This window comes from Acomys russatus, chromosome 9 (assembly GCF_903995435.1).
Source record: "Acomys russatus chromosome 9, mAcoRus1.1, whole genome shotgun sequence".
Classification (NCBI taxonomy): domain Eukaryota; kingdom Metazoa; phylum Chordata; class Mammalia; order Rodentia; family Muridae; genus Acomys; species Acomys russatus.
The window spans coordinates 18,241,811-18,255,224 of record NC_067145.1 but is presented as its reverse complement, the minus strand read 5'-3'; the positions used below and the strand labels follow the sequence as shown (position 1 = coordinate 18,255,224).

Here is a 13,414-nt window from a genome sequence, read left to right as displayed (position 1 = left end):
GATGCTCCATATACTTGGATACAGTGTTTATCAATATATTTTGAGTTTAGCTAATGGAAAATTCACAATAGAATACTTCTGTAAAATTCAAATAAACTTTGATATATGTTTGAGTTAGTTAACATGGTATCAAGGAAGACTATATTATAATATTATATTAATTATATTTACATAAGTATAAAAGTTGATTAATTTTTTCACTATGGGAATTAACATATTATTCACAAATCATGTCCACTGTTTCAAAAATGGTTTTTTAGCCAAATGGTGTGAGCATGGAATAACTCCATATAATGATAAAATTAGAAACTAAATTACAGATAAAGAATTTTGAAGTAACAAGGAGACCACATGCCAGGTATACATGGCATGTCTATAAGTAATTCCAGAAACTGCTAAATTACTTTCAGAATAGAACTTAGGTAATTGCGTTTGTAGCACATGCACTATAAGTTCAGTGTAGACATACCAACAAATAAGTTTTATATCTTTAAATAGTATACTTTATTTGCTCCTTATACACATTTCCTACTCAGAAATGAATTTACAACATGGTGGGCGATCCTGCACAGATATAATATTTGATGTGGAAACATTATAGTAATATTGTGATGACTTAGAAATAATGATAGTCAAAGCCATTGAAAAGCAATAAGATCAACTCCTGTACTTTATTTATGGAGCTATGAAGTACCAGAAGCATTTTGTACTTGATAATTTTGTGGTATTTTTCATGACTATATTTATAGTAAAGCCTATTGTTGAATTGATGGCTGTCTTTCCACCTCTGTTTCAGTAACAATAAAAGGCTACAAAAGGAGGAGTGCAATGGAAGCTATTATTGGCAATAGAGTTTGGATATAATTTTTGAATCAATTTTATTAATATTCTTTTTCTATACATTTTAAAAATATCACACATGGTAGATCCTTATATCTGAACTATGTTCAGTAAACTAACTGTAATTAAACTTAAAATGAGACATGCTTTAAATATATGTTCAGTGGCTAATAAATTTCAATTTAAAATCCAACGTATCTTAGAAAGTATCGAAACCATGTGTTCTTGAAGGTGAAAAGCAATATATATGCATTCCTTGTCATCTCAATGAATTTTTGCTATCAAGTACGAAGGATGCATTTTGTATGAAAATCAGACAAACAGACCAAAGAAACGATTTTTTCCAAACCCAAGTCAGGAGCAGGAACAATTGAAAGTCTCAGCTGGGTATCTCTAATTAGAGCAAATGTTTTAAGTTTTGTTTTTTATAATCTGAATTCAGCCTCACCCAGACAAATGAACAGGCATGGTTTTATGTTCTCTATGCACCCCAGCACTGAAGCAGCTGTAGGAGCCATTCATAATTCAGCTGCGAGAGCACCCGCATGAAACAATGTTTCTCAGTTTCCTGTAAGGCTTTGCTTACATAATATGTTTTGCCATGAACTGTACTCAGCACGAACTTATCTTCTGTCAGTTTTTTATTACATTGTCATGTCTTAGAAAATTAAAACCAAAGCAAACCAAGCAAAATGTGCAACCCTTCCACAGCGTAGTCCTCTGGACTCTTTGGAGGCGATTCATACTTCCTGTGTTTCTTGCATCCCCCTCCACAAAACCCTAAGTATGATTCCAATATCTGTCTCAGCTCTGGACGCTGTCAGTTCACTTAGATTTGTAAACATCCTGTGGCCTCATTTGTCTGCCTGCCAGTACACCAACCTTCCATCCAACATATCAGTATGTTCTCATTTGCACCCGGTAAGACGATTCCTTTGACCATCTGCTACCCTTCTTCTTCATAAAATTTTAAATTCCAAATAAGCACAAAAATCTAATGGTTCTTCTTTTAGAATCACAAATATTTTTTAAAAATTATGTGCTAGTCACTATACTTAAACCACATGTTTTATAGATCAACAAAGCCTTCAAAAGAGATTAGAAATCAATCAATTAAAATTTACTTTTCATAAAATACAGTAAATTAGCACTTTTGAGTTCTTTTTTTTCCCATATTTGTCGAGCCATTCTATCATTCTCATTAGGAAAACATCTCTTCTTACAACTAAAGTAAATGCTTTATCAACACTTTAATAACGATATTCAAAAAACTCCTTAGTCCATTTGACTATTAATTATACGGAGGGGTTATATGCATATATAACCATGCATATAAGACAGTAAGAAGAAAATATAAATATATATGAATCAAAAATGTATTTGCTGTTAATAGGAAACCTGCTCATGAATAACATGACGGTTAATTTAGGAGAAGTGTCAAATAAGAAAACATTAAACAGGCAGGTGAGTGCATGTCCATTTATAGCAGCACTCAGGAAGCAGAGGGGGTAGTATGGGGGCTCATGACAGCCTGTTCCTGGTCAGCTCAAGTCCATGAGTTAAATTCACAGACGTTTCTCAGAAAAGAAGAAGAAAGAAAGTTGAGGGAAGAGATGATTGGGTCTTTAAATTTAAAACACAAAAAAACCAAATCCAAACAATTCATAAATATGGAATATTAATATAATGGTAGAAAAGTAACTTTGTTAAAAAGGAATATCTCTAGTTATTAGCCATATAGCTGCTAAAGAGTATTGCTTTTAGCAATTAAATAGATGAGGCATTGCAGAGAAAATAGACCTTTAGTTACTGGAATTTCAGTCCTTGAAGAAAGGCTTAATCAACTTTGGTGAACTCTTTAAAATCATCGAAATATTCACTGCCCTTTAAGTTGATGTTAGGCCATGTTACTCTTGCAGGGCTGTGGTCTTTCCAATGACTATAATGAGGTAAAAATAGGGCTGCTGTGTCTTCGGGAGAAGAGAAGAAAGCAACATATATGGATTGATAAAAGTAGACTTTTTAATTTTGTTTTTATGTGATATTTCACATTTTGTTTTCTAAGAGAATGAGTCAGCTTTCCTTTTGTTGTCATTGTGAGTGGGAGGATAAAAGGTGAGAGACACTGTGGGTTAGTAAATCCATGAGGGGAGAAAGGATTAAAACAACTGCATAAAAACAACACAGAAAACCAGCAATCCTTGAAACATTCAGAGAGAACAAAAGCATGTTTTTTATCTATACTAACAGATCTACCGAAACTCCATGCTACAGCAGAAAGTCACACTTTCCCTCCTTCAGGGTCAGATAGCGCGCACAGTGTTTAACTTTGCTGTATTCAGCTCTGAGAATCTACAGCCAAAAAACAACAATGTTGTTAGGTGAAGTCAGACAAATGTTAGTAGCTGGTGACCCTGAGACTTGACTGATAGAGCAATGAGATCCACAGTAGAATAAAAACATGTCCAGTGCCTCCTTGACAGGAGTTAAGTGACTCAGCAAGGCACAGTGGCTGCCACATCCATTAGAGGATGTCTGATGTTTGGTTTGTAACTTAAGGGAGATTGTGTTTGTACTATTTTGTTTAGGAATGGGAGAAATCACTAAATGTTTTCCTGAAACCCTGTGGATAGAAACAGAATTTTAAATGTTTATGCTCGATGGAGAAATTAAGCACATTACAGCACCAGCTGCGAGTTCTTATTCGAAGGCCAAAAATAAAACTATGGGGATATCGACTGCTATGCAGCTGACAATGCTAAAGAAATATAAAAAAGCACTAAAAAGCTCCCAAGGCTTCTAATGTATCTCAAACAAAATGACTACATTGCAATACCAATGCACTGTGAAATTTGAAAGAAAGCATCAGAAGGTACATTAAAAGCTACATAGCTGTGACAGACTTATTCTATATGATGTCTCTTTAAATTTTTAGTTAATGCAATCCCAAATACCCCAACAAACCATTGTTATACTTTTCCTTTAAATAATTTAATATACATGTATGCACACTACAAGTAATTCATTGTATATGTTCAAAGGAAAAATTAATACTATAGAGAAATAGCTTAAAGTAATACAATATTATTGAAGAAAAAATCATACTATAAAAAAATAAATACATGGAAACAGACCAATGTCTTTGGGAGCCAATGTTGCAAAGTCTTGATCACAAGCCAGGGACACAGGTCCTGCTAGACCTTAATAAAGAGGACACTACTGGGTTTTCGGGCCACGCCCACCTTTTCTCTACTCTTGCTTTTCAGCTGCCTTTGGGTGAGCACTTTTTCTCATCAAGCACCCTGTCATGATGCTTTGTCTCAAATCAGGCTTAGAGAAACTTGACCATGTGACCCAAGAATGAACCTTTGGAATCCATGACTCAAACTGAGTTTTGTTCTTCCCCATTTCAATAATTCATGCAAAAATTATGTAATATCACTAGAAAGCTGATCCAGACATAACAGGTTTTGGTATATATGATCAAATAATAATTGTTAATGTATTTTATTGTTATAAAATAGTTAATATATTTTCACATTTGGAGATTAAAATACAATTACTTCATTAATCCATTTCATTACGTTCATCCTAACCCTCCTATGTAGTATGTACCAGCCTTGTGTGCCCTTGCTCCCTAACAAATTCATGGTCTCTTTTATATGTGTATGTGTGTGTACACATATATGTATTAATTTGTGACATATATAAATTAAGAATATCTATATCTACCTATTCCTAAATGATGAATATAATCTTTTCAGTCTGTATAATGCCTCTTGTGTACATATGTTTTCAGAGCTTACAGAAATGGGAGGGGAGTAAGGGGAAACGGAGGGAGGGGGGAATGGGAGGATACAAGGGATGGGATAACAATTGAGATGTAATATGAATAATTTAATAAAATATATTAAAAATTATGTTTAAATATATAACTTGAAGATGTATGTCAAATAAGAGATATAAAGAATATTAAATAATTTAAGTACTTATTTTTGAAAATTACCATTAAATCTCATTTGCAAATACCATTATACATCGTATTTGACACAATATTAACTACCAGGAATGTTAAATGAACTGAGAAACATACATGTTCTCAGTTAACCATTTTTAATACAGCGTTACCTGCACTACTAAAGTAGAAAATGCAGTAAAAAGACAGGATTTCATAAATTGTGGTATGAAATATCTATTCATGCACATATACACAAAATAGAGCTGGTGGTGGTGCATGCCTTTAACCTCAGCACTCAGGAGGCAGAGTCAGGTGAATCTCTGTGAGTTTGAGGCCAGCCTGGACTACAGGCTGGAGTCCAGGACAGCCAAGGCTACACAGAGAAACCCTGTCTTGAAAAACAAACAAACAAACAAAAAACAAAAACAAAATAAAACCAAACACATTTTAAAACGCGGTGTTTTGGTATGCTGCAATTCACTTATATATCAGGTACAAAGTTATAGGTAATATAATTCATTGCTAAAATCTGTAGGATTTACAAATACACTTTACAGTTATAATTAAGACTAGGACTAAGTCTGGGAAAATCTGTTTTCATTAAATGAAGTATAGTCACTAATGACCCAGGAAGAAGTTCATAAAACAAATCAGACATACCACAGTTGATGAAGAATGGCTTTACATTAGAGGAATAATTTGTTCTGACATGTTAGCAAAGACATATACAACACTGTCCTAAAAACAAAGCCATGATCTAATCTTTTAACGATTTATTGGCCGATATTATGGCTACATCTCATTAACTATAACTCTGCCAAACTATAAAGCTAAACTTATTAAATGGATGGATAATTTTAGTCTTAAAATTAAAATTATACCAATTAAAAGGGTAGTTTAAAGAAGGAAAACGTGCATATAGATCAACAAATGTTTCAGAGGCTACACAGTAGTGGCACACACATTTTATCCCAGCACTTGGGAGACAGAGGCAGACAGATATCTGTGAGTTTGAGGCCAGCCTGGTCTACAAGATGAGTCGAGGACAGGCAAGGCTACAGAAAGAAACCCTGTCTTGAAAAAAATAAAAAAAATTAAAAAAATAAAAACAAAACAGAAAAACCCCAAATGGTTCATATATTTCTTGGTAAAATTTTAATATTACTTTCTTTAGCATGTTTTAGTGCCTTTTTTAGATTATTCATTTATTTACTTAATGTATGTTTTGTCCCATGTATGTGTACATGCCAATGGATGTCAGGAGAAGGCTTCAGATGACATGACGATGAAGTTATAAGCGGCTGTGAGCCATCATTGGGTGCTGAGGACCCAGTCTGGTATCTCTGTTTTCAGAGATACCATTTCTTCAGTCCCTTAATTGTGGTTTAAATTTAAAATAATATTTCATCATTAACATCATATTACTTAAAAATAATAGAGTTAATTAAATTAAATGTTTATACCTTATTATACGAAACTTATAGAAAAATAATTATCCATTTTGTTATTCTTAATAAATATGATACATAGTTATTTATTTAACTAGGGAAAACATCTTTTCAGATAAATATTGTGAATTTCTGTTTAATATATAATATATTTCTGTTTTGTATAGTATATCTTCTATTGATAACAATTTGAATGTATCTGTCAAGGAGATGAATGGCAAATTTATTTTGTGATTTCTGAACATAGGCAACATTAACATATTTATGAATGATACTTCAAGAAGAATTAAAATGTGACCAAAGCTCTGCCACAGTCTGCTGGCTAGAATTGTTCTAAACATTGCAACACTGATTCATCTGTCACCTGTGTAAACTTCCTTGTTCAAAAATGTTCTCTCTGTCACCCTGTCTGGTCAGATCACATTTCTCATACCTTCTAAGTGCAACATAAGTGCTCTCTCTACAGTCAGTTTACTGCGTTGCATTGCAAATCACATTTCATGCAATTCTTGTTTCTTGAACCACACAATAAGGGCCCTGGAAACAGGAGTGACAGGTGATTTAATTCTGTGAATTCCAGACAGCTTATGCCACTGCCTGTCACACTGTAGACCGCATGCCACTCTAAAGAGTAAGTAGCAGGAGCAAAACAGTGTTAACCAAAGAGCTGACAACAGAATTTCTCTTTGAGGAAAAAATAAATCTTTCCAAGCAGGGAAGGGAAGAGAGGTGCTGGAGAGTGGTACAGTGAGAACTGGAGTGTTTCCTGCTAAAGAACAGTGTGAAATACCAGTTAGAGAGAAAAGGATATGTCTCTGCAAGCTGTATTACATTTAAAGAAAAGTGAGTTTTCTTTTCTTTTTGTTTTTCTTTTTCTTTTCATTGTTGGCTAAGAAATGAGCACCGAAAATTTTCAAAGCATATTTAATATTGAGTATTGCTTACTCTGTTTTTAAATAAGTGAGATTTTTATTTTATCTTATTTTTTGATTTTTTAAATATATTTTATTAATTTATTCATATTACACCTCAATTGTTATACTATCCCTTGTATCCTCCCATTCCTCCCTCCCTCCCATTTTCTCCTTATTCCCCTCCCTTACGACTGTGACTGAGGGGGACCTCCTCCCCCTGTATATGATCATAGGGTATCAAGTCTCTTCTTGGTAGCCTGCTGTCCTTCCTCTGAGTGCCACCAGGTCTCCCCCTCCAGGGGACATAGTCAAATGTGAGGCACCAGAGTACGTGAGAAAGTCATATCCCACTCTCCACTCAACTGTGGAGAATGTCCTGTCCATTGGCTAGATATAGGTAGGGGTTTGAAGTTTACTGCATGTATTATCCTTGGTTGGTGTCATAGTTTGAGCAGGACTTTATCTTATTTTAAGTGTGTCTTGATGACAATATATATTCATAATGACATTTTATGACAGCTCATAGAAAGTTGTTAAATTTTCTGAGCATTCAGTGGGTAAATGTGACCTCACACCAATTCTAAGCGAATTATATTTTAGGTAGGCAGTTGATTTATTTATTCTACTCCTACTTCTAAAACTAATAGTGAGTATGACTATTTGATTTTAGTTTGCAGAAGACTTTTATTTCCATTCAATATTTTTATAATCTAAACTCATTGTAAACTTTTCTCATCTGTAAAATTATTCTTGCTTTTAATATTATTTCTTTTACTTTTCACAGTTATAATATAATTACACCATTTCTTCCTTCTGTCAAAACCCTTCCTATCTGCATTCCCTTCCCTAACATTTTCCAATCCATGGCTTCTTTTGAAATTAACTCCTAACTACATAGGTATGATTTGCTCAATCTGTATAATGTTATAAATATATATGTTTTCAGCGCTGACCACTTAGTATTGAGTAAGCAAGTGGTGTGCTCTTCCCTCCAGGAAGTTTATTTTCCCTGTTTTCAGAATTTTTTTTTTCAGTTGCCTGTGTTTCTTTATGCAGTGCTGATACCTCCTGCCTTTCCCCTGTCCATATTTGTGTGTCTACTGTAGTTTTCCTTGGTTACCATTTTTTTTTTTTATTTATAATAGAAAATATTCTGTAGTATCTACTATCAACTTCAGTGTTTTACATTACTTGACCCCTACTATATTGATTACTTTTCCATTACTGTGATAAAATATTAAGACCAAGAGCAATTTAATGAATAAAAGTTTATTTTAGTTCACATATCTAGAAAGACAGAGTTCATCGCTGGTGGAAAGGCAAGGCAGAGAAGCCGCTGCTAGAAGTGCAATGACGGCATTGTCGTCCACACGAGAACAGAAGAACAGAAACTGAAGAAGGCCAAGGCTTTACAGTCTCAACCCATCCCTAAGAAGACACTGCCTCCAAAAGGTCTACTGCCTGCTGAAGACCACTACCAACTGAGAGCCATGTTTTCAAAGATATGAGCCTACAGAGTAACATTTCTCATTCAAAATATAAAACCCATCACCACCTGTAACTCTCTGCTTAAACAGACATATCTGATTTCCTAGTATTTTTTGAGGCCCTAGACTTGAAACAACACCTAAATATTTCCTTTCAAACTTAAATAAAATTTTAGATACACTCAAAATTACTTTTTAACTCTCTATGTTTTCGAGTAAAATTATGATACATGAATTTGATTGGTATGAGGTTATGTACTACTACTGTTGCAATCTTTTACCATGGTGTGCCCATGCTTAGTATATGGTATAGTCTGTCTATTGAGCACACTGTACTGTGATGAACAGAGAATTATAACAGGTTTATGAAAGTGACAGTATAAATAGGAGTCATAGAAGCAGAGGAAACTGGGTTACAATAATGACTATAACACAAATGATCTACTGTTATCAACTAAAAGTTTCTAGAGAGAATCCCAAAACACAGAATATTCTACAATGGCTGGTCAAAATATTACAATTTTAGCACATATAAACAAATGAGAGTATTTTAGGACCTAAGCCAAATAAATCAGGTTATGTTTAGTACCATAAGTGGCCATATGTACCACAGCCCTGTATGTGAGTTAACATCTCTCTATGAGGGAAATCCTTTTGGAATGCATGTAGCTTTCACATAGAAATAAAAACTAAACATGTATGAAAGCATCTGAAGACAATTGCCAAGAGTTTCTGACAGCTCTGTAATACTCTAACTGATCATTACACCAATGCCTTTGCAGATATTGATTTAGAGTCATTCTTTGTTCTATTATTCTAAAATTTTCATGAAGCCATTACCATATTGGAGCATAAAAATTGGTATAACCTAAAACTGGGTTTCCAGAACAAAGTCACTTATATTTTGCTCAACCATAAACTGTCTCTTATTTCCTTGGATTTGAGAGTTGTGTATTAAAAAGCATTATGGTCCAAACTAACTCTCAGATATTTTGGAAATATGTGTTCTGCTGCAAACCTTAGAGGAGGTTCTGAGTCAATTACAACTATATTCTAAATAGCGAAGACTTCAGTATATTAGGAGCATACACACAGCCATCATTTTGAAGAAATATAATCACTGATTATCTTCTTTTCCAACCTAAGTTAATAGCCAATCTATTTAGAGAGCCGATTCCCAAATTTCTCTGGGCTTTTACAATAAAGTGACAGAGAGAGAAAAAGAAATGGGTGTTTAGGCCAAATTGTACTCCGCTGATTAAAAAAAGAATCCTTGTAAAATGGGAAGCAAGTATCTCCTTAGGGGATAGAGAATCCCTGAAGCATAGATAAGTAGGAAGATTAGTATTCCAGAGAGGAGGAAGGAATTGTGAACAGATAGTCGACAGACAGCAAGGTAGTGGTTTGTTCTACCTTCACTTGGTTCTAGGAGGAGCCTCTAAGAAATCAAGATTACACTGGAGACAGAACAACTGTGAGAGCTCTTGAAAGTTTCCAGGGCTGATACTGAATCTGCAAATGAAAAGATCTCAAATAAATGTGACTGATTTTCCCTAAAGAGTTTTGCTAAAGTAGGAGGTTCAATTAGAAATTACTTGTGGAAGACTAGCAGAGAGTTGAAGTCCTAAACTAAAGTTCTCTGAAAGTCAGAGAAGTGCAAAGAGCTCATTCAGCCTCCCTCCATGTTGAGTAGACCATGGTCTAGGAGCAGTGTTATGGCACTGTTGGTGTAAGGGTCTTGTGAACTGTGTAGTTAACCCTTGTTCATTCAAATGCTGATTTCTCTAGCCCACTATCTGGTTTCAATGCAGGAACTGCACTGTGATGTTTATTCTACTTTTCTCCTGTCTGAAGTTTGTGTAAATATTCCACCATTTGTTCTCGGTATTGCCAATAAAAGCCAAATAGCCAATGCTAAGCAATACAGAGAATAGGATGGGATATCTTGGTCCAGTGAGATGAGGAGAAAGAGCAAAAGTCAAAGACTGGAAAACATGAGGAAGAATGAGCTGGATCCAGGCAATGAGTAAAAACAAAGTATAATGTGAGAAATACGAATAGGAGGAAACTATACTAGCTTGGAACTTTAGGATGGAGTAATTATTGTGCAGGACTGTGCTATAGGTTAATTAGATTTTAATCTCACTATGGGGTTATTTGGAGATAAATCTGGTTAAGAAGTACCTACTGACTTACCTAAATAACAAATTAATATTAAATATTAATAATAATTCAATATGGCACAGGCTAACTCTCGGTAAAATCAACCAGTCCTCTAAAAACAGGGAAAATCAGATGTCCACATTCTCTCCTCCGCTCACTTTCTGACTGGATTCAAGTGACTATTTTGGTTTGCTTTCTGAAGGAAATAGTGAATCTTTCTCTGGGAATGTGCTACCATGAGAGTATCTTCTACTGCTGAAATTCAGATGTTTCAATCTCTTCCACAGTGAAAGTTGGAAATTTAATCAACAATACATTACTGTTTAGAGTTGGGTTCTAATATGAAGTAAATAGATCTGTTTCTCTTGAGTGGATTTATTCCACATGGCAAGAGCTCTTATGGTTACATTTGGCTGATATCCAGAATATATCTCTTAATATGAATATGATCAAGAAAATACATTTTTAAAAATTAAAAGAAAAATCACATGTCTTGAATGTCTGTTATAAAAAATGGCCACCAACCAAAGCAGTGAATGTTTGGAACACATTTTTTTCTAGGAGACCTCCTGTTTCTCTAGCAGATCATTAGCTCCATGCTGGTGTTTTCTTTCAGCATATTCCCAGCATATGTCACAGTGAGTAATGAAAAATAAGAAAGCCCAAATAACTTTTAGTAATGAAATAAAACATTCTTGATGATTTTAGTTCTTCAATTTCCTGATAAAGTAGTAGATTCCAATCTAACAATGGAATAAAATGAGTCATAAAGCATGTAAAGAAAGCATGAGTATCATATTAAGTCATGTTATTCAGAATGGAGTTCATAACAATCAGGGGATTATTATTACAATACAGATGATAGAAGATTCATTTACCAGATACAATGAGCCTAGCTACCTCTTATTAATTAATCTAAGCCCATGGACTACTATAGTATCTGTCCAATATTATATAGGTGACTTACAGGTTCTTAGAGAATTAATGGCTTTGTCTTCATACTTTTCTACCATATTAACATGCCATCATGTATAGATAGCGAGGTGTGGTGGCACAAGCCTTTAATCCCACCACTCAGGGAGGCAGAGGCAGGCAGATTGCTGTGTGTTCAAGATAATCATGATCTACAAAGTGAATCTAGAACAGCCAAGGCTATGCAGAGAAACTCTGTCTCAGGAAAAAACAACCAAAGCAAACAAACAAAACCCAGCATTTAAGGATGTTCAAAGAAGGTGGAGCTCTTCTGAATCTAGGCAAAGTTATATTTTATAGAAGCTCCACTGAGCCACATACATTCTGATTCAAATCAATTTTGCCTAGTATTATTGGATGAATAGAGATGATGTGCAAAACATTAGGTACATGAGGAATATACAGTTCAAATGATCTATTACATATTGTCTTCTTAGAGAAAAATCTTAGGTAGAAAGTAGTATCTAAAAAGTACAGTTCTGGTATAACTAATAAAAAGAATATACTACCCCTGAACCTTAAAGGATAATTTACACAGTTATTACAAATAAATATGAATCTTTTGCCCTCTTATATCTAGTTTCTATGAAAAAATTAAAGCACTCAGTCTTAAAGCTTACATTATTTTCTCTCAGTTGTTAATTTTTTTTTTCAGTTGTTAGATTTTATATCTTCCTTTTAAGACAAGAAATGGAGACTAGCTTTCAATAATCTATGAGGCTTTGGGTAACTGGAATTTATCCTTCATGGATATTCTTACTATGACTTCCACCTTCAATCAATGTTGACATCATAGGGTTCTTACCCATTTCATTGTTCTGATTCTGTAACAGTTTCACCCTTAGACATGTAAGACTTGCTCAATTTCCTGTCTAAATATATCAACCATTCTCTTCTTCTGATGCTAAACTTTCATCATTTTTAAGTTGGTTTAAAACTCCACCATTGCTGGGGAGAGTGCAAACTCCTACAACCACGTTGGCCATCAATCTGGTGCCTGTGCAGAAAATTGGGACTAGTTCTATCTCAAGACTCAGCTGAATCATTCCTGGCATATACCCAAAAGATGCTCCACCAGACAACAAGGACGTTTGCTCAACTATGTTCATAGCGGCTTTATTTGTAATAGCCAGAAACTGGCTGTCCCTCATCTGAACTGTGGGACATTTACATGGTGAGATACTACTCAGCTATTAAAACCAGAAACATCATGCAATTTTCGGCAAATTGACAGACTAGAAACAATCATCGTGAGTGAGGTGACCCAGACTCAGAAAGAAGACACACATGGAATGTAATTATTTGTAGGTAGATATTAGCCATAATGTACAAATAGCTATGATACAATCCACAGACCCAAAGAAGCTCAATAACAAGTAGGGGCCAAAGTAGAATCCCTAAATCTCACTCAGAATTGGAAATAAAATAAACATCTGAACTAGATGGAAGGAGGAAACTGGGGAAGACAGGGGTAGGGAGGGGTAAAAAGGTGGAGGTCAGGGGTGAGGAAAGGACAGGGCGGCTGCAAGAGAGAACTGAAATCAGTGTGGGGCACCACAGAGGCTCCTAGGAGTGGGATTTTGAGAGGGAGGGACACACACACACACACACACACACACACACATACATACA

The 13,414-nt window shown here is 34.8% G+C and overlaps 1 protein-coding gene across 3 annotated transcripts in view; it reads right to left on the bottom strand.

Annotated features, from left to right (window-relative positions):
• Cdh18 (cadherin 18) overlaps positions 1–13,414 on the bottom strand; it is a 406,710-nt gene that overhangs the window by 10,770 nt on the left and 382,526 nt on the right. The gene's annotated exons all lie outside the window — the stretch shown is intronic.